Consider the following 24,946-nt stretch of genomic DNA (forward strand, 5'->3'; position numbering starts at 1 on the left):
TTCAAAATCTAGTGAAGATAGTATGTGTCACAGTCTGGTAAGTACCTCTATGGTATCATATTTAAAAAGGAAACTACTTTGACATAGAGCAAACACAGTAAACATTTTCATCATCAATAAAAATAAGTAATTTGAAAGAATTTAAAGTTAATTAGAAATTGTATTCAGAGCACTAAGCTGGTCTGATTTGGGGCTGGAAAGTACAGTTTGTAGACAAGTCGAATGGATCTGCTTGTGTTGGAACATTGAAAATAATTTTGCAAACCACTTTCACCCTGGAAAGTCGCCATACCGCTGTAACGTGCAAGAATTTAAGTTAGTGAACCTAAGTTTGAAATTAGGATATGGTTCATTTATTCCATTTGTAAGCAAAAAGAATACTAAGTTCCCCGGAGATAGATAAGGAAGGAGGTGTGGGAATATGGAGACAAAACAAAGTCAGGGAACAGGGTGTTCCCTTATTGGAACTAGGGGACCTCACACACCCAGATACCTAGGTGTCATGCTTCATTATTGGTCTCCTGCTCCTCGTCAGACTGGCGCTGCAATGTCTGACGGGCGCCGTAGGCGCTCTTTGTTGGAGATCTTTTGTTCCAGCCAATGGTTTGAGTGCGTGTGAGGGGTCTGGTGAAAGTGTAGTCGTGAGGGAATCGTGAGGTTTAAAAGGAGGTGAGTCAGTCCACAAGGGACTTTTATTCGGGTGGCTGACTCCCTTATTAAAAGGGTGGGAGGGGAGAAAGGAACTGCTTAATTTACAGTGGACTGACTCAACCCTCTAAAAAAGGTCGACATGTTTCATGCCTGTCTGGCAATTCTTCAGGACCTCGAGTGTTGGGTACTACACAGTAAAAATATTGGTAAAAATTAAAAGTAAAAGATACAACCTCATTAGGTCAATCAGGGAGCAAGCCAACAGGTCCTACTCTAGAGGGGAAACCCTAAAAAACAACCCTGAAGGGCCCCGCAGTCTGTTCCCGTGGGGCTGTTCGAGAAGGTAGAATACCTATAGCGACGAACAGCCAGGGTGGAAAAACCTACCCCCAACGCGAGGCGCTCCTACCGGTAGCGCGGAACAGCATTTATTCCATTGCCAGATTGGTGATTGCCAAACTGGCAAATCCAGAAAGACCTGTTAAATAAACTCCTGGAAGAGAAAGCACCATCCATAATATTTAACCATGCTCCAAGGAAAAAGCAAGTTACTTACCTGTACAATGTGGTTCTCCAGTATTGATATCTTTTATGGATTCACATGCTTGATTCTTCCCCATCGTCATGGTGGGAGTCCCACGGTAACAGTAAAATAGCAGTACTTAGCTGTTAACTTAATTCCCCTTGAAATGTAATAGTATTCAGTAACCAGTTAACATCATTTTAGAACATCCAAACTTTAGCCAATCAGAGTATAGAACCAAAGTATCCAGCCCCTACAGGGCCACCATACCTCATATTTCGAGCACAAGTCCAATTAGAATAATAATAGAGGTATTGGTGTACCTGAAAGGGGAGGACGGAGGGCCCCATATGAATCTATAAAAGATATGAATACTGGAGAACCACAGTGTACAGGTAAGTAACTTGTTTTGTCTCTAGTATTGTATCTTTTTTAGATTCACATGCTTGAATCGGAATAGTAAGCAGTTTTTAAGTATCAAAGAGGCAGGAAGAAGGTGAACCATCCCACCATGCGACTCAAAACTGAGAATAATATTCAGAAGCAGACACTGTAAATGCAGAAAAAGAGACAACCACCAAACAGTACTATACGAAAAAAAATAGACTTTAACAAAAAAAGGCACACCTTATGCGAATAGTCGTCGCAGGGCCGCTTGTCCAATCGCTATATCCACCTTGCGCCATGAATACAGGCAATAATGCTCGTGAAGGTATGCACTTTTGCCCACGTCGCTGTCCTGCAGATGTCGGGTAAAGGCACACCGGCAAACAGGGCTGAAGGCTCTGCCACCTGCCGGGTGGAATGAGCTGTGACTTTAGCCGCAAGCAGGTGTCCTGCTTTCTTATGGCAGAAAATTATATGTTATGTTATGTTAGTTTATTCTTGTATGTGGAGAAGTGTGGCTCAGGGGTTAGAGGCGGCAGACCCGGAAGCTGAGATCGGTCCTGGTCCAGGGTTCAATTCCCCGCCTCGACGGGTCTTGGGCTAAAAATTCCATGGACTCGATAATTCTCGCCCCGGTGCCTCCTCGAGTCACGGGTTCACACTCTGCGACTCTGGGCAATAGCTTGCTTAATCTCCACAACGACCCCTCGCGGCGGGATGCCTGACTTTCACCCTGTGGATACACTGCTATCTCACAAGGGAATATCAGGAAGGGTTCCCTAAGCAAGCGCCGGGAAACCCACTGCGGGTAGCTGTGCGCTATATAAGCTCAACTACATTTACATTTACATATAGCGTGTAATCACCGGCAGGTCTCTTAGCGCTTTTAGAGAGAGGGCCAGAGAACATTAGAACGGTTACATAACATCACAGGGAGTTATAGTCGAGGAGACCCAGCGTGCAGTAGATGCTCGTGTCAAAGCCTGACCCTTTCTATTTATTATACAACAAGGAACAACGGTTACTGTGGACTATATGCATATTATTTGATAATTATAGAGCTCAATGGCATATACTCATAGGAAAGGATTGAAAGAGGGAAAATCAAAATCATACACACAAAGAACTTCAAGGGTTTTTACTTTTTATGCACTTTGTGTAGTAAAGTATACCAAAAAGTGTGCTCTGTACCCCAAGTGAACTAGATCCTAATCTTTAAAACAAAAAGTTGACAGTTTGTGACATACTGTAGGTTTCAGTTTGTACCTAATGACCACAAGTACTTATAGACAGAGTATTGATAGCCTTCTAACACAATGCTAGGGACTGTAAGGTAATTCGATTAAAATACGTGTCAACAGCGTTTCGACCCCAAAAGCAAATGGAGGCCTCATCAGGACCTAACAATGCCGAACACCTCAAGCATGAACAATTGACTGTCTGTGTGAAAAAGTGCACACCAGTAAAAATGTGGCTCAAGACAAAGTGTAAGAGAAGAATGTACGGCAAAGCTCTCGCGACAGAGATGGCCTTACAGCTGCCGCTAACGATGAAACCGCCACTTCCGTCTTCGATGGCCCTATGGCCATTATCGTCTTGACCTTCGACGTTGTATAAGTCGCTGACAAGACCGTTGGCATGCCTGATCTGCCAGAGACGGAGGTCGTAGACAGAGAGTGTCTCGTCGACGATGCCATCGACGAGCGGATTTTTCCTGAAGAAACCTCTTTGAATGGAGTGTGTGGCGCCGATGGAGGCTCAGAGCAAGCTATTTGCTGTGTTTAAGAGGGCCCAGGCTTCTCTTTTTTAGCCCTCTTTTCTTACTATGATATCTGGATTTCTTAGAATCTCTTTAGGAAAAAGAAGAACTTTCTTCCTTTCTTTTCTTGGAGGTGGTATGTGGCTTCTCCTCAATATCAGAGTCTGATTCCTTAGCAGACTTCCTCTTTTGTAGCAAGAGAAGCAGCCTTCCCTCACAGTCCTTGAGGGTTTTTGAAGAGAAAGTATGACAGTACTTACAGTCTCTGGGCTTATGGTCCGGATACAGACAATACAGGCATGCCTTATGTGGGTCCTCAGAGTAAAGCTTGGACTTCCCACAAGACTTGCAGGGCCTAAACAACCCTTTTTTAGACCCAGACATTTTGAAGAAAAGCAAAAAAGTACACTCACTCCCAAACTGTACCTCAGCTGAAGAGATGGGAGTCAAACTTACCTGGTGCTCTGTCCCTGCTTTGCTTCCGCTGCTGCCACCACCGCCAAAAGAGTCATCTAGGCATTCTGGAAGGTCCTGGTCCCGGCCGCGAGCAAGGACGCTGAATCGGGCCACAAACCCCAGCAGCCCCAGTGGCGCCCACGCTCATTCGTAGCGCCAGGAAGTGCTTAAAAAGTGTGCAGGGCTCCCGCAACGCGGGAGTCAAACTTACCTGGTGCTCTGTCCCTGCTTTGCTTTCGCTGCTGCCGCCACCGCCACCGCCACCGCCAAAAGAGTCATCTAAGCATTCTGGAAGGTCCCGGTCCCGGCGGCGAACGAGGACGCCGGTCGGGTACCACAAGCCCCAGCAGCCCCAGCGGCGCAATGAGGGCAATGAGGACAATGAAGTCTTCACGGAAGATCAAACCATGACCCCCGCAAAGGACATTATTCCAAATAAAGATGTCTCTCCAGATCCAACAACAGGGGATAAAAGAAAAAGAACTTTGGCCAAACCAATCAGTTTCAAGAGGAAACAACCATCACACTCAAAACCACAATGCACAGCCCTGAGTTCATGGATACAAGGCACGGCTTCCCCGGCGATCACAGCAAATACGGAGCCTACTAATGTCACAATTGACACTATTGTTGATCTGACCCCACCAGAAGGTCCTACTCACTCTATTCATACGCAAACTGAGCATACAATAGCCCCGACAACTCGCATCAGACCTGCTGACATTTTAACTGACACTATAGTGGACATGGTATATGAACGCATGAAAAACTTGGTGGATAAAACCTTTAAAACCTTTAACGCTCTTTTGAAACGTTTAGATCTTTTGGAGGCTTTGATAAATAAATCAAATACACATACCAATATACCCAAAGACACAACCAAATCAGGGGGGGGGGGGTCAGAATCCAAAACCTTCTGGCATAGTGAACTTAAACACACAACAACAAATTTCAAATTCAATATCCTCCCCTTTTAAAAATGGTAGTGGAATGAGCGGTAAAGCAAAAGAAAGTGTACCCCCTAAATCTATCCAAAGTGAGAACACCTCACTATGCACAATGCACATTAACAACAGCAACAGCTTGTATTGCAATACTCCTCTAGCCAACCCTCCTGTCACCAACAATCTCACAATTTTGACCCCCTTGCGGCCCAACACCTTGAGTGCCACCTCCATTACAGACAACCATGATATAGGGCCGCTCCTAGAGCCCAGGAGTGATGTTCTTAACCTACCACCTGCAGCATGTCCCTATGTTCTAGTCTTAGCAGGAGTTCCCCCTTTAAGAAAATACCAAACCGAGACTTGGGACCAACTGCAGAACAAAAGCGCCGACTGGCTAGCTAAACACAAAGGTCTTAGGGTGGCAAATGCTAGTGAGATATTAATGGTGCGCAGGGTGGGCTGGGTAGGACCCTCACAAAAGAACATCAAAGGGGACTGCGTTGTTATTAATTTTAGACAACCGTTATTGGTAAAATCATTACTGTCAGCACAGGAATTTAATAACAACTCCCCAACCCTCATTTGGTCGCTGCCCCTAGGTTTCTTCTATAAACCAACCCTGGGCCCAAACACCTTTGTTATCCTTCCACACACCATGCATAACAGGTTCTCTGCTTTGTCTGGTTTAGACAGTCAGGATTGACTGTCTCTCTCTCCAACACCAGCTGCACCTGCTATCACTGGACCCTTGTTAGATCCTCCAGTCGTTGCTACCCCTGAAATAGACGATTCAAACGTGCAGGTGCTTAGCTGGAATGTTGCAGGCCTAGCTTCTAAACTATGCTCCACAGACTGGGTTAACACAGTCCAAAAATATGACATCCTAATGTTCCAGGAAACATGGTGCACAAAGGAACTATTCTTAGAAGGTTTCGTATGTCTTAACGGTATTGTACCGAGCCCTAAAGTAGGCCGCCCAAGGTGGACTCTCAACCTGGATTAACATCTCAGCAGGTGGGAGCATAAAGTCTCTTGTGACAAATAATGATAACTTCCAAGCTACGATTTATACACAAGGGGCATCAATTTGTTTTATTAACTTCTATAACAATGATTTTATAACATTACCTGACATGAATGTTATTAATTTGTTTGAGTTTATTATTAATTTACAAAACCAGAATGTGTATGATAAACTGATCGGAATCTGTCTGGGCGGTGATTTCAATGCCAGACTTCCCAAGGAAAATGGCCAACCACTATTTCTTTAGCTTTCGAACCTTTAAGTAAATGAGGGATGGAATTATTAGATCACTTGTTCACCTGTAATTTTCTTAATATGATGGAAATAGCGGCTGTACATCAAAACAAAAATCGTTTAATACCCACTTACAGGGGCCGCGGCAGCGCCTTCACCATTGATTATGTTTTTATATCTGCCACATTGGAGGATTTTTTAGTAAAGGCAGAGGTCCTGTGCACTACGCAGGGCGATTATAACCCAATTTTAGCAACAATCAGATTTTTCCCCAGACCTAGCCTTGTTAAAGAGCCTGGGGCAAGGAATTTAGTGGCCTCGACTGACAAACTGAGAGTAATTTGGAAAGGCATTGATAACAAAGTTTTATTTGCTAATATGACAAAACTACACTCACAGTTTATTGAAACTTGCTTGTCAATTAGCGATTATAACCCAAAGATTATTGAGGGATTTAGTAGCCTATGCGCTGGCATTAAACAAATGAGCTCTAGACCAGCGTTGGACACCAGTAAGAAACCTAGATTGTTCAATGGCACCTGCTCGCGAGCAAACAGAGAACTGCGTGTAGCACTGGCGGCTACACCCAGGGACACAACTCTTGTTAAGTTATTACGAGCCTGTTACAAAGAAGCAGCCAGGCAACGAAAAGACAAGCTTCTAAAAGAATGCGGGGACAACCTTGCCTGTGCCGCTCCCCTCAACGATGGAAACAGCTTCTGGGCAGCAGTTAAAGCCATGAGATCTATGGGCCTTACCTATACTCCATTAAGTTGCAACATAACCAGTGAATCATGAGAAGCCCATTTTTCTAGGATCTATAAAGCCCCGCCCCAGACTGAGGACATGTTAAACAGTCCTTCAGCCACTAGGGTTTTTATATTGGTGTCAGAAGTTGAGGGTGCCATACACCAAAGCGTAGGCAACAAAGCCCCAGGGCCAGATGGGCTTTCTATCGACCTTATTAAACATGAACCGGACTTCTGGGCACCCCTCTTACTTAATGTTTTTAACAATCTAACAAGCACTTTTATCCCAAGTACCTGGTCTACTAGCATTATTGTGCCCATTTTTAAAAAGGGAGACCGATCCAACCCTAGATGCTACAGACCGATCTCCCTGATCAATAACACTCTAAAGATTCTCGGGAGGATCGTGTTTAACAAAATAAGCACTTGGGGCGAAAGGGAACAAATGTTAAATCGGTGCCAGCTGGGTTTCAGAAGTAAATTGGGAACAGTAGAATAGTGCCTTAATTTACACCGGATTGTTGGCAAGTACACGATAGCACAGAAGTCACCTAGTTATTTGGCCTTCATGGACCTAACTTCGGCCTTTGATTTTGTCAATAGGTCACGCTTGTGGTCGGTACTTTTAAATTATGGGTTGGACGAGGCCTTAGTTTATTTTTTGGCATACTTGCACAGGGACCTGAAGGCACAGGTAAGGATCAGTATTGACGGGGAGGTCTCAGGCGACATCATATTTGGTAGAGGGGCCAGACAGGGATGTGTACTGGCCCCTCTCCTATTCATTCTTTATATAAACGTATTACATAATGTTCTGTCAGAACTCACTAATGAGGTACCCAGAATTAACGGTAATGTACACTCTGTCCTTTTATATGTGGATGATGCGGTCCTAATGGGCCGCACTCCGAATACACTACGCACTTTAGTTGGGGGCTTTGTAGCCTTCATGGCAGACCTAGACCTCTGCACTAATTTAAAAAAAATCTTTCATAATGATCTGTGGCCCAAAAAAATACGGTATCAACTCAATAACCTCAGACTCTGAACACTTATTATGCACTCGCACTTTCCCATATTTGGGTTTAGTCTTCTCTGATACTGGATCCAGGGCATCTCACGCTGCCCATAGTAGAAGTAAGTTCCTAAAAGCGACTAACTCGATCCTGAACCTTCCCCAACCAAAACAAGCAGAGGTCTTACCCATAATCAAGATTTATAAATCGCAGTGCATTCCCACTGCGACACATGGCACTGAAGTCTGGTGTTTTATAAATTGTGGTGGGATCCAAAGAGAGGAAAACAGATTCTGTAGGGAACTTTTAGGGGCTCAAATCTCTCCCCGAAACTTTGTGTGTCATAAGGAACTAAACTTGCACTATATAGAAGATTTTATTAGGTCACATGCAACTATATTTTGGCTAAAAATTTGGCAAAACCCTGCAGCGACTCTGACAAGGGAGATTATTGTAGACTGCCTTAACTGCGATAAGGGAGGGTGCATACCCTGGCTGTCCGCTGACAAAAAAAGCTTAACCAGTGTGAACCTTGAGCATATTTTCTCAAACCCATCGGACCTAGAGGGCATGAACAAAAGAGTCATCATCGCTGCATTGTATGAGTCTTATAACAACGCAAGACACGTCACAGAGCGCTTCAAATCATCAGTCGTTAGGTACATGTCTCTATTCGAGTCAAATAGCCTCCAAAAGCATATGCCATCCAAATATCTCTTGAGGAATACTTGACGTTGGGGGAGAAGCCTGCTTTTCGGTCTCAGGGATGGCACCATAAAATACTCACTCTGCTTCCCCTTGGGATTTAATATCAATCTTGACCAAATGCCCTGCCCATGTGGCACTGGCAGCAATCAAACGCTGGTACACTTTTTACTCTTTTGCAATTTTTATGGAAAATATACAAAACAATATTTGATCCCGCATTTTAAGGCATTTGCTAACATGGACTATAGAGCAGCATACCTGGAGATCCTCAGACTTGAGAGCGATGATCTGATTTTTCGTGTCAGCTCTTTCATGAGCAATTTCTATGTGTTAAGTGCATTTGAACACATAATACTTCTCTACTGTACGCACCTATCTTCACCTCATAGCTGGAATACTAATTAAAAGTGCTACTTGCGGTCCGCGACATCTTATAAGTTCAAAAATCAATCACACTTACATTATGCTGCTACAATTGTTTACAACTGATTGCACTTTACTACAATATGCTGCTATATGTTCGTCCAACCTTTTAATGTGCCAACATTTCAACGCTGCTATCTACCCACTCGTTTGTAAATTTTAATTATGATATTGCTGTCTGCACATTATGTCCCCCCTTTTTAACATTTGTACACAATTGTAGTCTTTTCATCCTGAAAGCATTTTTTTAACTACTGCTTTTATATGGGTATTTGTATCCGAATAAAGATTATTGAATTGAATTGAAGAGATGGACGTTGAAAATGAACTGCAAGCTTGAAGCTCAAAAGGGTAAAGTAGAAACACTGTGACTGAGCAGAGCTCAAGGAGACGCCCTAACACACGACGTGCGGTAAGAAATCTGAGGTATGGTGGCCCTGCAGGGAATGGATACTCTGGGTCTATACTCTGATTGGCTGAAGTGTGGATGTCCTAAAATGATGTTAACTGGTTACTGAATACTACTGAATTTCAAGGGGAATTAAGTTTAAAGCTTAGTACGCTATTTTTTCCTGTTAGCGTGGGACTCCCACCATAAGGACGGGGAAGTTTAAGCATGTGAATCTATAAAAGATACAATACTGGAGAAGTGGGCACACAATTATTAACATCTCTAAACACAGACATGTTTATGATAAGAACAAAACTAAGGAAAAATGTCATAACTGATTGAATAGGAAGCAACTACAGACTGTAAAGACGCCTGAGATGGAGATACAAGTACAGTCATACTTTAAATAACGTTAAATTAGGAGCAAAACCATAACATTTTAACTGAGTTTTTCTTTTGATAATAAGGAAAACCAAGGGCAATAACGAAAAGGGTCTATTGTGTTTAAAAAAAAAATTGTTTTACATGGTGTATTCAATTTATTGTCACAAAACAAATCCAACACACTAAATATAGTGATCAAACACAAAAAGAAATTACAGAAAAACCACATTATTCGATTGTCTCAAGTCAACATAAGACTCATGACCTGTAATCTGCACCAGCTTCCCAAATAGACTGCAGTAGTCGCAGACCTACTTTGGACGAATGTGCCCAAACCAATGCAGACATAAACAAATGAGCCTGGCTCTGAAAAACACTTCATATGTTCCTAATGCACACAAAGATCACATTTAAACACACTGTATTATACACAGGCATTACTGGGGTAAAGGACACCACTATCTGCAACCTTCAGAAACTTGCACCTACCTACAACCAGCCTGCCTTTTCCTATCTAATCCAACAACATGACTTCAAGGAACAAATCAGTTATATGGTGCTGGGGGGGTCCCAGACTTTGGAAAACCAGAACCCATGAGTCAGGGTCAACAATCTAATTTAAGGAATTCGGAATTTCAAATTTTTCAAAATAGCATTCAAATGAACCCTGACAATGACAAAAGGAATGAGTGAGGAATGCCAGACCGGGAAAAACAGTACTAACCACATTTTACACTTGAGTTGCATATCCAGTCAAGAAAGCATCTGTGACAATTATCTGTTTTGGAAGTTCTTGGAAAAAGAGGATTCCCTTCAGTAAGCTACTATTCTTGCACCACCACACCAGGGACTATTTGGCTTGTGTGGTGAGAGAATTTGTCTTCCAATTGTCTTTCCATTGGGAACATTGGTCCTCGAAGCACTGTTGTAAAGGTCTCATTGCACTTCAGCATTTGGAACTAGATAAATGCAAGACGCAATGGAAGCGATTTGTTGAGAAGTTGAATGCAACATCTGAGGCAGCTGGTGACACATCTGAAAAATGGTAGGCACTCTCTTCTCCAAAGGAGAATTAAAAGTGACTCCTAGATAATAGAGATGTTCGTGATGTGAAGCAAACGACCTCAAGGTTGATATGTAAGCCCGGTTCTGTCAAGAGCTTGGTCCTCATGTGGAAATGTAACTGTGCTCGATGATAAGAAGGTGGCTTTACCAACCAATTGTCAAGATTGGGTAAATGTAAATCTTCTTTCTTCGGAGTTGAGCTGAAACCAATGCCATGCATTTGTAGAATGTTCTGGGTACAGACTTGAGTCCGAATTGAAGGACAGTATACTGACAATGGGCTCCCCCACTGTAAATCTTAAGACGTTTGTGTTACTTCGCTATGTATGTGTGAAAATATGAGTTTTGGACATCTACAGAACTCATATCTCCTTTCATTAACTGTGGATATATCTGATGCAGGGCTAGCTCTCTGCCTTTTTTTTCTTGATCAATTTGTTTGCCTGTATGAAGTCGAGGATAGGTCTGAACTCCATTTGTGTGCTTTTCTGGGGTACCAAAAATATCTTGAATAGATACATTTTCCTTTTTGGGATAAAGGAACTGGTTAAATGACTCGTTTGTGGAGTAGAGATTTTACCTCCTTTTTAAAATGCAGCAATTGATGCTTTGGTGCTGACTTCAGAGCTATTAAAAGTGGAGGATATTTTAACTGAATTGTATAGCTGTTCTGGAGATCTGCAGGATCCCTTTGTCCGCGGTTATTAATCTCCACTCTGTTAGGTGATGTGAAACATTTCTTCCCACAGGTGTAGGAAACAGAACTTGAGGAGTGTGAATCTGACAGTTTTGATATTGTTTGCAACTTGAAAGAAGATTGGTGCTGTGTTTGCTGTGGACTTCTTCCTCAATTATTCCTATGATAGAACTGCTGTTGTTGATGCTGCTGTTGACGACCTTGGTAATGAGGATACAAAGACATGACCATTGAGGGGATAATACCCTCTGTCTTGACTGAAATCTATAGGACATGCAATGGTACATGGGAACAATAACTTCTTTTTTCCCTCTAAAATCACTGCTTTTAGGGTTTGTGCCTCTTTCTTCATTCTCTCCATCTCTTTGTCAGTGTGGGGACCAAAAAGAACTGGTACAGTGAAAGGAAGATTAATGATCTTCAACTGAGTGTCCGGTTTCAGGGAAGGTAGTCTAAGCTGGTGGGAGCAGGTCCTGTGCCAGCTCCCCCTCTCGTCACTTGCTGCAGCTCCCTGCCTGCTGCCTCTTCTTGTAGGCCTTCTGTTCATTCCTTGGGTGCCTACCTGTTAAGCTTCTGTGTGCCCCGCTAGTCCCCTCACTAATCAACCTTACAATTTAATTTTTTATTTGTTCAGCCTTATCGTTTTGTTTAGTTTCTGTACCCCCGGCCCCACTGCTAGTCAGCCTTCAATTCCTGAGAACTAGTGTGCCCCCTGCACCAGCAGTTCTTCCTGAAGTTTTTTATCCTGGCACCCCTGGACATACGCACCCAAGGACCTACTTAATTGAGGCCACTGTGCGGCCGCGCGGTCGGTGTGCCAAAGGCCAGCAGGTCTGCGCCTGTCCGTGCCTGGACCGCTCCCAGCCCCAGAACCCCTGGCCTTCCCTCCTACCACCATTACACAGTGGACAAACCTCAGTCCTTCAAGCCCAAGATAGGAACAAACTGCTGCATCTCTTCGTTCGGAACTACAGAAGGTCCCTTCAACCGCCAAAACAGACGCTTCACCTGCAATACCTTCTCTCCAGCGATGCTTATCATGCAGACGCCTGACCTAACCAGCAGACACCCTACTCCCGGGTAAGCAGACACCCGGCTCGAAGCTCCAGTGCACGTTCAACATCCGATCCCTTGGTAAGCACACCTTTGAAGTCTGGGACATCATAACCACTCTCGCCCCGACGTGATGTTCAAACACCGAAACCTGGCTGGGCCCTTTTTGGGGCCTGACATCGCCACCACGACGCACCCGGCTAAAAGTTTCTACATCACGACTGCGCCGACAGTCCTGGCAGAGGCATCGTCATCGTCCACAAACACACCCTCCAATGTATCACCATGGATGACGACAACACGTCGATCATGAAAAACCTCAACTTCCAGATCAGACTCGACACAAGAAACACCATCAGAGGAATCCTCACCTACAGACCCCGCCCGGCCACCATTCAAGCTTCTGCAACGCCATTTCCAACTACATCGCCCTCCTGGCAACTGAGTCTGAACACTTCATCTTCTGGGGAGACCTGAACTTCCACCTTGAGGACCTCAACAACACCAACTCTACCACCCTCCTGGAAAACAAACAGCCTCACCCTCTCACAGATGGTCTCCACCCCAAGCACATCACAGGTCACACACTGGACCCTATTTTCTTCTCTAGTAACAGAATCAAGTTCTCCCACACAATCGAACTGATATAGACCAAACCACAGCATTGTCCACTTTACCCTTACAGGCTCCCCAGGACCGCTGACCAGACCACCCACCCGACCTAGCTCGAAATGGAATGGAGTCACAGAACCCCTCTGGGCCTCCGCCCTCAAAGTAACAATGCTCAACGTCTCAGACAACCTTGAATGGAAAAGTCCAGAATTTCTCGAAGTGGATCTCTGCCGCGGCAGGCGCCATCACCCCCTTGAAAAACTCTCCCGCAGACCGACCCACGAAACACGCCAGCTCTTTCACGCCTTAACTTCAGACCCTCAAACCAGACTGCAAGAAACTAGAGAGACGCCGACACTCCAGCACGAACCCCTCCGACCTCAGCACCTTCAGATCAGCCCTCTACAACTACCACCACCAGCTCAGGGAAGCAAAGAAGGTCACCCTCACCAACCCCATCAAGGCCAGTGGCAATCACACCAAAGAGATCTTTATCAGAATCAGAAACTTCTCCTGCGCTGAAGCCAACGAAATGCTATCCATCCCTCCCAGGCTCTCTGCAACCCCCTAGCGGACTACTTCCATCAAAAGATCAAAAACTTCTACAGGAACTTTGACCCCCAAGCCCACCGACCTAAACCCTCTCCATGCCACACCGACGCTGCCAATACCCACTGACTGTACAACTGGAAGCAGCTCTCGATGCAAGACACCACTACCATCATGATCTCAGTCCACCCTGGATCTCCCTCGGACCCCTGCCCTCACCACATCTACAACCTAGGGAAAGAAGAAATCAGCATTTACCTCACAGAGATCCTCAACTTATCCATATCGACAGCCACCGTCCCCGCCACATGGAAGCATGCAGAGGTCAAGCCCCTTCTGAAGAAGCCCTCCGCCGACAACAGAGAATTAAAAAATGACTGCCCCATCTCATTACTCCTCTTCCCAGCCCAGATCTAGGAAAAAGCCCTCAACCGCCAACTCATAGAATAGCTCTCACAGAACAACCTTCTTGATGCCTCCCAATCAATATTCCAGGACAACCACATCACCGAGACAGCCCTAATCGCAGCTACAGATGACACCAGACGCCTCGAGGGGGAATCCTCCTCGACCTCTCCGCAGCCTTCAACACAGTCTCCCTTCACACCTTATCACCAGACTCTGCCACCTAGGCATCCAACATAACGTTCTCAACTGGATAGCCTTCTTCCTCTCTATCCAAACTCTGAGGATCCATCTACCTCTTTTCTCCTCCAAACACATGAGCATCATTTGCAGCATCCGCCAGGGCTCCTCCCTCGGTTGCACCCTCTTCAACACGTACATGATGCCTCTTGCAGACACTGTCTGCACCCACAGACTCAACATCATCTCTTACGCTGACGACACACAGCTCCTCCTCTCCCTTACAGATGACATGACACCACCAAAACCAAGTTCCAGAACACCATGTCCGAAGTTGCCAACTGGATGAGGACCAACTGAGCTAAAACTCAACTCAGATAAGAAGGAGGTACTCACCTTCAGTAGCAACCTCTCTCCATGGAACAACTCCTGTTAGCTCACCGCTCTCTACCCTGCATAGGCACCCTCCAACCAGGCACGCAACCTTGGAATCGTCCTGGACTGCTAACTAATCATGAAGAACCAAGCAAAGCCGTTTCCTCCTTCTACTGCTTTCACATGCTCTGCAAATTCTTAAGCTGGATCCCCATCCCTACCTGGAAAACAGTGACCCAGGCCCTCATCACCAGCTGCCTCGACTACGGCAACGCACTCTACGCTGGTACCACTAAGCACCAACTCAACCACCTCCATACAATCCAGAACACTGCAGAAATCCTCAATCTCCCTAGAAGAACCAGCACCTCACCTCACCCCACCCCAGAACTCTCCACTGGCTCCCTGTACAGAAAAGATGCCTCTTCAAGCTCCTCTACCATGCCTACATGGCCCTCCACAACATCAGACTTGCCTACCTCAAACACCGCCTGACAGTCTATTGTCCCACCAGGGAGCTCCGTTCATCCTCCCTCGTTCTGGCTCATATGGTAGATCATATTTAGCTAACAGAGCAGATGTAGTAGAGTTCTTTAAAGTCACAGCTGCAGAGTATCATAGTTTTCTTCCTACTGCATGAAGTCTCTTACTTTCCTTTTCAGAAGGGCCCGAATTGCCTGTTGTCTCAGATAAATAAGATCTAGTTCTGAGGCTTTGCATTTTTTTTTTTGGGGAGAAATAGAGGGATTGCAGCTTTAACAAATCTGTTCTACAAGTTCTGCAAATCCTGGTAACGGCGGTAAAGTAGGTCATAGTGAAGCTCTTGGTTGCAGAGTCTCCATTATCACCGAAACTGCAGTCTACGGTGCTTGTAGTTGTATGTTTAGTGGCACCTCAGACTTGTACGGCTTGAAAAGTAAGAATGTCATCTACAGAAGAGGAAGAAGTTCTTGAACAGAATCCTGTTATGGTAATATTTAAGCTGGTCTGGGCTGATTTTCTTCTTTTGGTGGCTGATGGCAATCAGAAACTGAGAAAATAGAGATTTCTGAATGCCTCATCGTCGTTCCTCTTGGTATTTACTCCCTTGACAGTGATCTCAATATCAATGAAGGCAATCTTCTTGATTCTGACAGATGATATGCTGGTGTTGAGTACTGTACCATCGGAAATTGGTGCTTTTGACGTTTGTGATATTGCAGCTGGTACCGATGTTGATGGCAGATTCAATGGTACCTGTCATAGACTTAGCCGGTGCTGTCGTCTTACTCAAAAGGCTAGCAAGTTGGTGAGGACGCCTGCCTTGACATCGACCCATGTTCGAGGGTGGTGAGAACTCCCAGAGTGACAGTGGTGATGTGGTGTATGCTTCCTCTCTCTAGATCTTCCACTACCTGTTATGCTTCCTCTCCATACATCTTCCTCTAAGGTTGTCTTTAGTGTAAGAGGTTTTGGATTCAGAAGGAGACCCTTCTCTACCCCTTTTTCTCCGTTTCTTCCTCTCCTCTTCCTGGCTCAGGTTCTTAGGTTTTTCTCGTAGATAAATGCCCTCGCTGTCTTTTAGGGCTCTTTTTGGCATTTTTTGTGACTACATTGGCACTCTTTTACTGATTGAGAGGCAGGAAGACTGCAAACACACACAGACTGTGGGTCGGATAAAGTCTTTTTTCGCCCACATGCTGGCATTTCACGAAAAAGTGAAAGCATTTTGAGAAAATAAACTCCACTTTTGAACAGCTTCAAAGATGTTGAATGACACAAATTTAAGGAAATAAGGAGTATAGAAACCCAAAGAGTATTTTGAGATTCTTTTGGCAGTAGCTGGAAAAAAGAGCTGAGACCGTGAGTCAAACTACCAGTACAGGGTATGCTGGAAAGGGAAGCTGCTGGCTCAAAGTAACAGGGTATTGCTTCCTTTCAGTTCTTGAACTCTTGACTGGACAGGCTTCTTTAATTTTTCCTCTCTCTGTTTGTGGTTTTAGAAATAAACCAAAAATGCCTCTTGTAGGATGCTGCAATTTATGTAGAAGACTTTTTATGGTTCAGACAAACTCAGTAAAAACCAGTCCGGTCATGTTTTTAATGGAAATAACGCCAGCTTTATGGACATTAAGATGGCTACCTCCATCTAAAGATTAACTTTACTTAATTGCAGAAAATGTGTTCCGGGATCCCCACAAATGCACTGGAATATTCTCTGTTTATGACCATCAATGAGGATCCTACGATGCAAAACAGAACTAACTTCCAGATAGATCCTAACTTAAAGAAACCATGTTTTTCCCTTGACATGCACTCTGATGTTCAGCCAAATGTTCTGGAGGGATTAGAAGGCAAAATTAACTTTATACAAAACACCAACATGAATAATCCAAAATTAACGCTAGATCAGAGGAAGACAAGACTATGCCAGTAACACCGTTTTTAGGTTTCGGCTACCGTCCCACTGCGTAAGCAGTGGGTGGGCGGAGCCGAAATCTTTTGTTAGTAGTATGGTGGCCTGAACACGCCCCTCTTCTCCATTGGCTGGCCTCGTAAATGCTGGCCAGCCATTGGAGGAGAGGAGCGTCACTGGGTTCAGGGCCCGCCTTGACGCGATTCGGGGGAGTTTCTGGGTCTTTTTTTAAGTCCCGCCCTCTCCTCTTCCCATTGGCTGGAATTTTACCTTCCAGCCAATGGGAAGGGGAGAGCACGCCCCCGAATCCCTACAGGACGCTGTGCTTTCCGAGCAGCGTCTACCGAGTTTCTTCCGTTGTTTTTGTTCTTCTCTCTCCCTTCTTTAAATGGTTTGCCGGTATTGCCCTTGGCAGCCTCCTCAGGATTTTGCTTCACAGCCGGGCCACTCTCTGCCACTTGTAGGCTGTCTACATTACAGCGCCGCTATGCGCACATGCCTGGCCTTCCTTCCTTCTCGATGTGGGAGAGGCTGTAGGGCGTGGTGGGCGTCTCCGTGAGGTCGTGCCGAGGTGCGCTCTGACGCGGGTGAGGCAGCTGCACTTCCTGCTTGCATCCGTTCTTCCTGCAGCGCCCTTCTTCTCAGTGTGTGTCACCGCAGGGCAGCCGACGTCACTCGAGGCGACAGAGGAAACACCGGCCACTAGGCAGAATCAAGGGCTGCTTCGAGGAGCATAGATCATGCCTCCCTTCGTCGCCAGTGTCATGTTCCAGCCTGCACCTTTGGACTGGTCAGAGGACGCCAGGGCCGAATGACAGTAACTGGTAATGAAGGTGGGAAAATAACGAGGCAGACACATGCACTAGTGGTCGGGAGATGAACTTCGTGTGGTTCCTCCCTTTTTATTTTTAACCCTGCGGGCCACGCCTGGCCCACGGATGTCGTGCACATCATATTCGGCTTACAGGCCAGAACACAAGTCCACTACATGGAGCAGTATTGTTGAGGGATGTGAGTGTAGTATTTATGCTTTGAGTGACCGTGTAAGAGTATGTTGCAGGGAGACGTTTACACCGTGTGAAGGTGACGTGTAGCACTTAAGAGGCTGTCGTTGTCGTGGTCTCAGAAACAGGCGTTGTTGATGGAGGGAGTTGCTGCAGATTTGAAGAGAGTGTCCGTGTTAAAAAACCAGGTAGTTGGTGAGGCAGGACGCCGTGATGAGGCGAGAGTGGATCTCACCGAGATGGCGACCGCTGTCTTGGGACGTTGCCGATGGCCCAGGGGAGAAAGATTAACTCACTGCCAGTCTGGAAAATGAGTTTTTTGTCCTCTGTAGTGCTGTGCGTTGGAAGCGCTGTCTGGATGAGCGAGTTGGGCACCTGATAGTAGTGGATGGAGTGCAGAGCTAGCAGTTCATTCGGCGAGCACTCTCGCGGCTAGCTACGCCCCACCTTGTGATGTACTCTTAAGACCAGCTGCCCTGTCCGTCTCCAATTGGTCTGTTCTTGTGAGTTACTTCGCTGCTGCTGAAACCCAAGTCTGCTCCAGTACATGTGTATGGGCAACTACGAAATTGGAGCAACAGAAGGAATGCGTTCCACTGCTCCTTATGCATGATATTAAAATATTTAATAAGACACGAACAAATATGAATGTAAAATGCAGCGCACTATGCCTCATTCCTCTAAACATTTTTACAAACTTGGGTATAGCCCTCTGGCCCCTCTGCCTGCTCAGTCATCCGTGCTCTCTGCTGCCTGCTTCAGCCACCCTGCTCATCCGTGTGGGCTCTCTGCCTGCTTAGTCCTCTGGGCTCTCCCAGCCTGCTCAGGCTTCTGTCCCGTTCCCCCCCCCCGTGTGCCGTTCCCGCCTCCCCCTCCCGCTGTCCGTGTCTCCAAATGCTTGTTTAATGTTCCTTTGGGTAATGCCCACGCTGTATAAAATGCACTTTATAAAAATAAATAAATGTTTGACAGAGCGAAGGGGAACGGAACGCACCGCCCACATCTGGATTTCTGTTTGACAAAATACTTGACACGTAAAAAACATGTATTGATAGGACTTCGGGTTCGCCTATTGTTAACGAGAAGGAGACATCTCTTTTAATCCCCAGTGAACAAGTAGCCCACCTGGGCGCTAAGTGGGTGTGAAGTGCCTCTCGCTGGAAGGGAATTTATCTCGCCGCAAAGTGCTTTTTACCAGACCTGAAAAAGTTGCCTTGGTTTTCATGGCAGCGGCACACCGAACTTTGCGAGTTTCCTGCCTTCCTTCCTGGGCAGAAAATCAGTAATTTATGTTTTTTAAAATCCTGCTTTTTTAGAGTCTGAGAAACCGCGCCCATTGACAGCTGGCAAACGGTCCCACGCCTCTTTGTCCTGTGGGGAGACATTGTTTATAGCAACCGGAAGTCATCAGGGCAATGGAAACAGCTCATAAAAAATACATAGCAAAATGTGCTGTTTTCTCTTTCGCGCTCCTTTACTTCCGTCAGTTCCCTTCACCTATGGTTTCTCACTCTTTGTTCGCGCGCCACACAAACTGCGTCTTCCCCACCTTGAACCAATGCCACCCATGCACCTTTTGTATAACAATCTGCCCTGAAAGCACCAAGATGTCTGCAATCAGGGGCGTAACAAACATTGGTGTAGCAGGAGCAGTGGTACCGGGGCCCAGAGCCCCCTTGAATACTGCTAATTGCTGTGTTTTACTACCCCAACGGCAGTGAAAGAGGCCTTCTTCCTTGCTTGCACCGGAGTTCATGACATCCAAGCTACGCTACTGTCTGCCATCTTGAATATGCGCTCACTCTGAAGATGCACGGTCCTTGGTGACAAGTGCAGGAGCTCCGCGTCTATCGCATCTGCAGTCCGGTGAGAAGTGCGAGAACGCATCGAGAGTGCTTGTGGTCTGGTGAACAGTGCAGGCACTCACTATCTGGCGGTGTCAGTGCTCCGGTGAGAAGTGCAGACATTGAGGGCGCTCGTTCTCTGGTGAGAACTGCTGTTCTATCTATCTGTAGCCTGGTGAGAAGTGCAAAGACTGTGAGAAGGGCCTGACACCACATATAATCAGAGGGTAAGTGCTGGTGCCTAGTAACAGTGCCTGTGGTCTGACGTGAAGCCACTTTGTCTGATGAGACGTGCTGGTACACACTACCTGATGGTGCGTTTTCTCTGGTGAGAGCAGGTGCTCAATCAGGATCAGTAGCATGGTGAGAAGTGCAGGGACACACTAGCTGACACTACACATAATCTGAGGGTAAGTGCTGGTGCCTACTGACAGTGCGTGTGGTCTGGTGAATAGTGCAGGGACTCACTGGCTGATGGTGCATGTTCTTTGGTGAGAACAGGTGCTCAATCTGTCAGGGTCTGTAGTATGGAGAGAAGTGCAAGGGACTTACTGCCTGATACCACATATAGTTTTTTGAGAAGTGCGGGTACACAGTGCCTGAAAGTGCCTGTAATCCAGAGTGAACTGTAGAATTAGATTGATGTAAACTGAAACGCAGGTGGTCTGGTGACCAATGCAAGTCTCTCTGTCTCACAGTGCCTGTTTTCTGGTGAGAACTGCGGCATGTGGTTTGTTAAGAAGTGCAGGTACTCGCTATCTGTTAGTGCCAGCATTCGTGTATAAAAGTGCTAATATACAGCCTGACAGCGCCTTTAGGCTTGTTATAGGTGCTATCTGCCAGCGCCTAGAACTGCAGAATCCAACTGAGGCAAAGTTCATGCAGGCTGGAGACCCCTGCAGGCACTCAGGCTCTGAGAGTGACAGCAGTGTGCTCACCAGTGACAGCTCCCGTAGTCACCACTAACAGCCCCTGTGGGCTCATGAGAAGGGCCTGCGACTGTCAACCAGTCACTGTACTTCATGCACTCGCTGTCTGATGAAATGAACAGATAACCGACACCAGGGAGTGCCTGTACTCGAACGAGAAGTGCTGGTGCCGACTGTCAAAAGTTGCATGCAGTCTGATGTGAAGTGCAGGTACCCAATGGTATGTCGTGATTGTAGAGTGAAGTGCAGTGTGATGTGCACGTGCTCGTTGTCTGAAAGTGGTATCACCAGGATGAGAAGACGTCCTAGCCCTCTGAAAGTGCCTGCAATAACGAGAAGTGCAGGTCCAGAATGTTATAATGTTTATAGACCAATGAGAACTCTAACCATGTGCTGTCTGAAAGTGTGTGTGTTCTGGTACTTTCCGATTGGGAGTTCCTGCAGTCTAATGAGAAGTGCAGGTACTGACTGTACGAAACTGTTTGACTCTGATGAGAAGTGCAGGCACTATGTGTTTAATCATGTTTAGTCTAATGAGGAGTGCAGGTCTCCATGCCCATTCAATACACGGCCTATTTGCTGAGATGAAGAATACCCAGTGGAGTTAGTATGGTAATTGAGGCGTGTTTTGGAGAATTCTGAACCTGTGTCCTCACAGACCGGGGATTTAGATAGTTTGTAATACTAGAAAGTGTTCAATATACGTATTGTTCTTTTCCTGTTTGCACTGTTCTGTTCTTGTAAGTTGTTAGCACTGAGTGTTTCTCCTGCGGGTACCTTCAGACGCTATACAGCAGGCTAGGCCTAGCCAGTCCCCTGCCTTCGCCCTCTTGGGTGCTGTGATAGCATTCTGCGTGGGCAAACCTGCATATCAGTCTGTTGGCGCAAGTTGTGTGTGCGCGTTAAAATACAAGGCTCTAGTTTTTATCTAGGTCTGCTTGCCGAGTCTAGGCGCTGTACAGTGGGCGGGCATGCCTTCTTTATATATGGTTGTCCAAGCGCACCGAGTGTTTGCTGCATGTTGTGTGGCCATGCTGTGTGTTTGCGTGCCCTGCTCCTCAAACACATCATATGCAGGGTTAGCTTTTAAAGGAAGGTTTTCCAGGGTAGATATTAAGGCAGTTCTAGTTGTGTTCCGAATAGTGTACGCATATGTTTACAGTACGCGGGCGCGCATGCGCACTCTTTGTGTACAGTATAGTTTGTGTGAGCTGTGCATAAGTAAAGTACGTGCATACTTTTCGAGTACACGTATATCCATGTAAACAAGTTGTTTTTTCGTCTCTTGCGTGCATGGTAATTGTGCAGAATAATGTGCTTACATTTTGTGCACACCATATAGTGTTTAAAAGATGTGTGAGCATTCCATCGGGTTTGCGCCCCTCAACATGTGCACCATAGACATGTAATACAGATCACAGTTTATAGTGTGCATCGCATTGCGTGAGTATGTATGCCTTCCATGCACGCAATATTGTGAATAATGCCACTTGGTGGACAGTAGGCTGTGCTCATTGTGTGTGCATTCTATTGATTTACAAAAGTACGTGAGTGCACACCGCCTATGCAAGGCACAGATTGTATGCATTCCGCGTCTGCCTGCTGCGTGTTTAGGGTATATTGAGTGTGCATGGCTTATGTGTTTAGCACGTGTCTGTAGGCTGTTTTTAAACAGTATAGTCTGCTTGAATTTTATATATGCATGCTATAGGTGTACAGTACTGGGTGTAGATGACGTGTTTTACAGTGTACTGCTTGTGCATGTTTGTGTGTGCAAATGCAATAGGTCTCACATTTGCGAGAGATTAAGCTATTGGCAATGTAAATGACAATGCCATTTATTTATCTGTTTTCAAAACCAACACATAAATAAATTTTTTGTCATTTACAATGCCAATAGCTCTAACTTTTGCAAAGGCGAAACCGTTGCATTGTAAATGCTTGTTTTATTTAGCCTTTCATATGCTATGCATTCTGGGCACACCAGCAAGATTTGCTTCTTCATATTACAACATAGGGAATTGGTGATGGGATGTGTTGTTAAACTAATTAACAAAATATACTACACACAATCTAATATACGGGCACAATTAATAACATCTTTTGATTTGACATAACATCACAGATCAAAGAAATAGGTTTGTGAATTAGCGCTAAATAAAGCTAAGGTAGAGTTTTTATATGAAAAACGCCAATATTTATGTAGTACTAGAGAGCAATAGAGATCTAATGTGAGGGTTGGGCGATGCTTCTAGACTGTGTAAAAAAGTGGTGGGCGATTTAAACACCTTTGAATTGCACAATGTAGCAGAAGTATTGCAACATGCATGTGCATCAGAGTGGATTACACAAAGTACTGGACACACAAGCTGATGTTACTCTGATTCAGAGCTTTCCAAACTGTGTGTCCCGACACAGTACTGTGTCACCTGCAAAGGGTGGGTGTGTTGCGGGATGACACCGGTATTAATGGGCACTTAGCACATAACTGCTGCTAATTAAAAAGCATTCCTTTGAAAGAGTGTCAGCAAACACCGCTGCAGCAGCGCGGATTCCCACACACTCTGCTCTATTGGGCCGGGAGATTCACAACAAAGCAGTAAATTGTCTTTGAAAGACCTGCGAAGTACTGGGGTGCTGCTGTGTGTGTGTCCAGGAAGCTGTCTCTGCCCAGGCTGAAACACACGCGGGGTGAGGGGACAGAGGGTGACAGACAGAGGGAGATAGAGGGTGGAAGACAGAGGGAGGAAGACAGAGGGAGACAAAGGGAGGGAGACAGAGAGAGGGAGAGACAGAGAGGGAGAGAGGGGAAGAGAGGGAGAGACAGAGAGGGAGAGAGGGGAAGAGAGGGAGAGACAGAGAGGGAGAGAGGGGAAGAGAGGGAGAGACAGAGAGAGGGAGACAGAGAGGGAGAGAGGGGGAGAGACAGAGGGAGGGCGGCAGAGGGAGGGCGGCAGAGGGAGGGCGGCAGAGGGAGGGCGGCAGAGGGAGGGCGGCAGAGGGAGACAGACAGAGGGAGGGCGGCAGAGGGAGACAGACAGAGGGAGACAGACAGAGGGAGATAGAGGGTGGAAGACAGAGGGAGACAGACAGAGGGAGACAGACAGAGGGAGAGCGAGAGAGAGAGCGAGAGCGAGAGAGAGAGCGAGAGGGAGAGAGAGAGAGGGGGAGACAGACAGAGGGAGAGAGGGAGACAGAGAGAGACAGAGAGAGAGGGAGGGAGACAGAGAGAGGGAGGGAGAGAGGGAGGGAGACAGAGAGAGGGAGGGAGACAGAGGGAGGGAGGGAGACAGAGGGAGGGAGGGAGACAGAGGGAGGGAGGGAGACAGAGGGAGGGAGGGAGACAGAGGGAGGGAGGGAGACAGAGGGAGATAGGGAGACAGAGGGAGGGAGGGAGACAGAGGGAGACAGGGCGACAGAGGGAGACAGGGCGACAGAGGGAGACAGGGGCGACAGAGGGAGACAGGGGCGACAGAGGGAGACAGGGGCGACAGAGGGAGACAGGGGCGACAGAGGGAGACAGGGGCGACAGAGGGAGACAGGGGCGACAGAGGGAGACAGGGGCGACAGAGGGAGACAGGGGCGACAGAGGGAGACAGGGGCGACAGAGGGAGACAGGGGCGACAGAGGGAGACAGGGGCGACAGAGGGAGACAGGGGCGACAGAGGGAGACAGGGGCGACAGAGGGAGACAGGGGCGACAGAGGGAGACAGGGGCGACAGAGGGAGACAGGGGCGACAGAGGGAGACAGGGGCGACAGAGGGAGACAGGGGCGACAGAGGGAGAGAGGGGCGACAGAGGGAGAGAGGGGCGACAGAGGGAGACAGGGGGCGACAGAGGGAGACAGGGGGCGACAGAGGGAGACAGGGGGCGACAGAGGGAGACAGGGGGCGACAGAGGGAGACAGGGGGCGACAGAGGGAGACAGGGGGCGACAGAGGGAGACAGGGGGCGACAGAGGGAGACAGGGGGCGACAGAGGGAGACAGGGGGCGACAGAGGGAGACAGGGGGCGACAGAGGGAGACAGGGGGCGACAGAGGGAGACAGGGGCGACAGAGGGAGACAGGGGCGACAGAGGGAGACAGGGGCGACAGAGGGAGACAGGGGCGACAGAGGGAGACAGGGGCGACAGAGGGAGACAGGGGCGACAGAGGGAGACAGGGGCGACAGAGGGAGACAGGGGCGA

The 24,946-nt window shown here is 46.8% G+C and overlaps 1 protein-coding gene across 4 annotated transcripts in view; it reads right to left on the bottom strand.

The window, feature by feature from the left end:
- The window catches only part of SPAST (spastin), a 589,145-nt gene that overhangs the window by 236,698 nt on the left and 327,501 nt on the right, over positions 1 to 24,946 (bottom strand). The window lies entirely within an intron of this gene.

Source organism: Lissotriton helveticus, chromosome 6, assembly GCF_964261635.1.
Source record: "Lissotriton helveticus chromosome 6, aLisHel1.1, whole genome shotgun sequence".
NCBI lineage: Eukaryota > Metazoa > Chordata > Amphibia > Caudata > Salamandridae > Lissotriton > Lissotriton helveticus.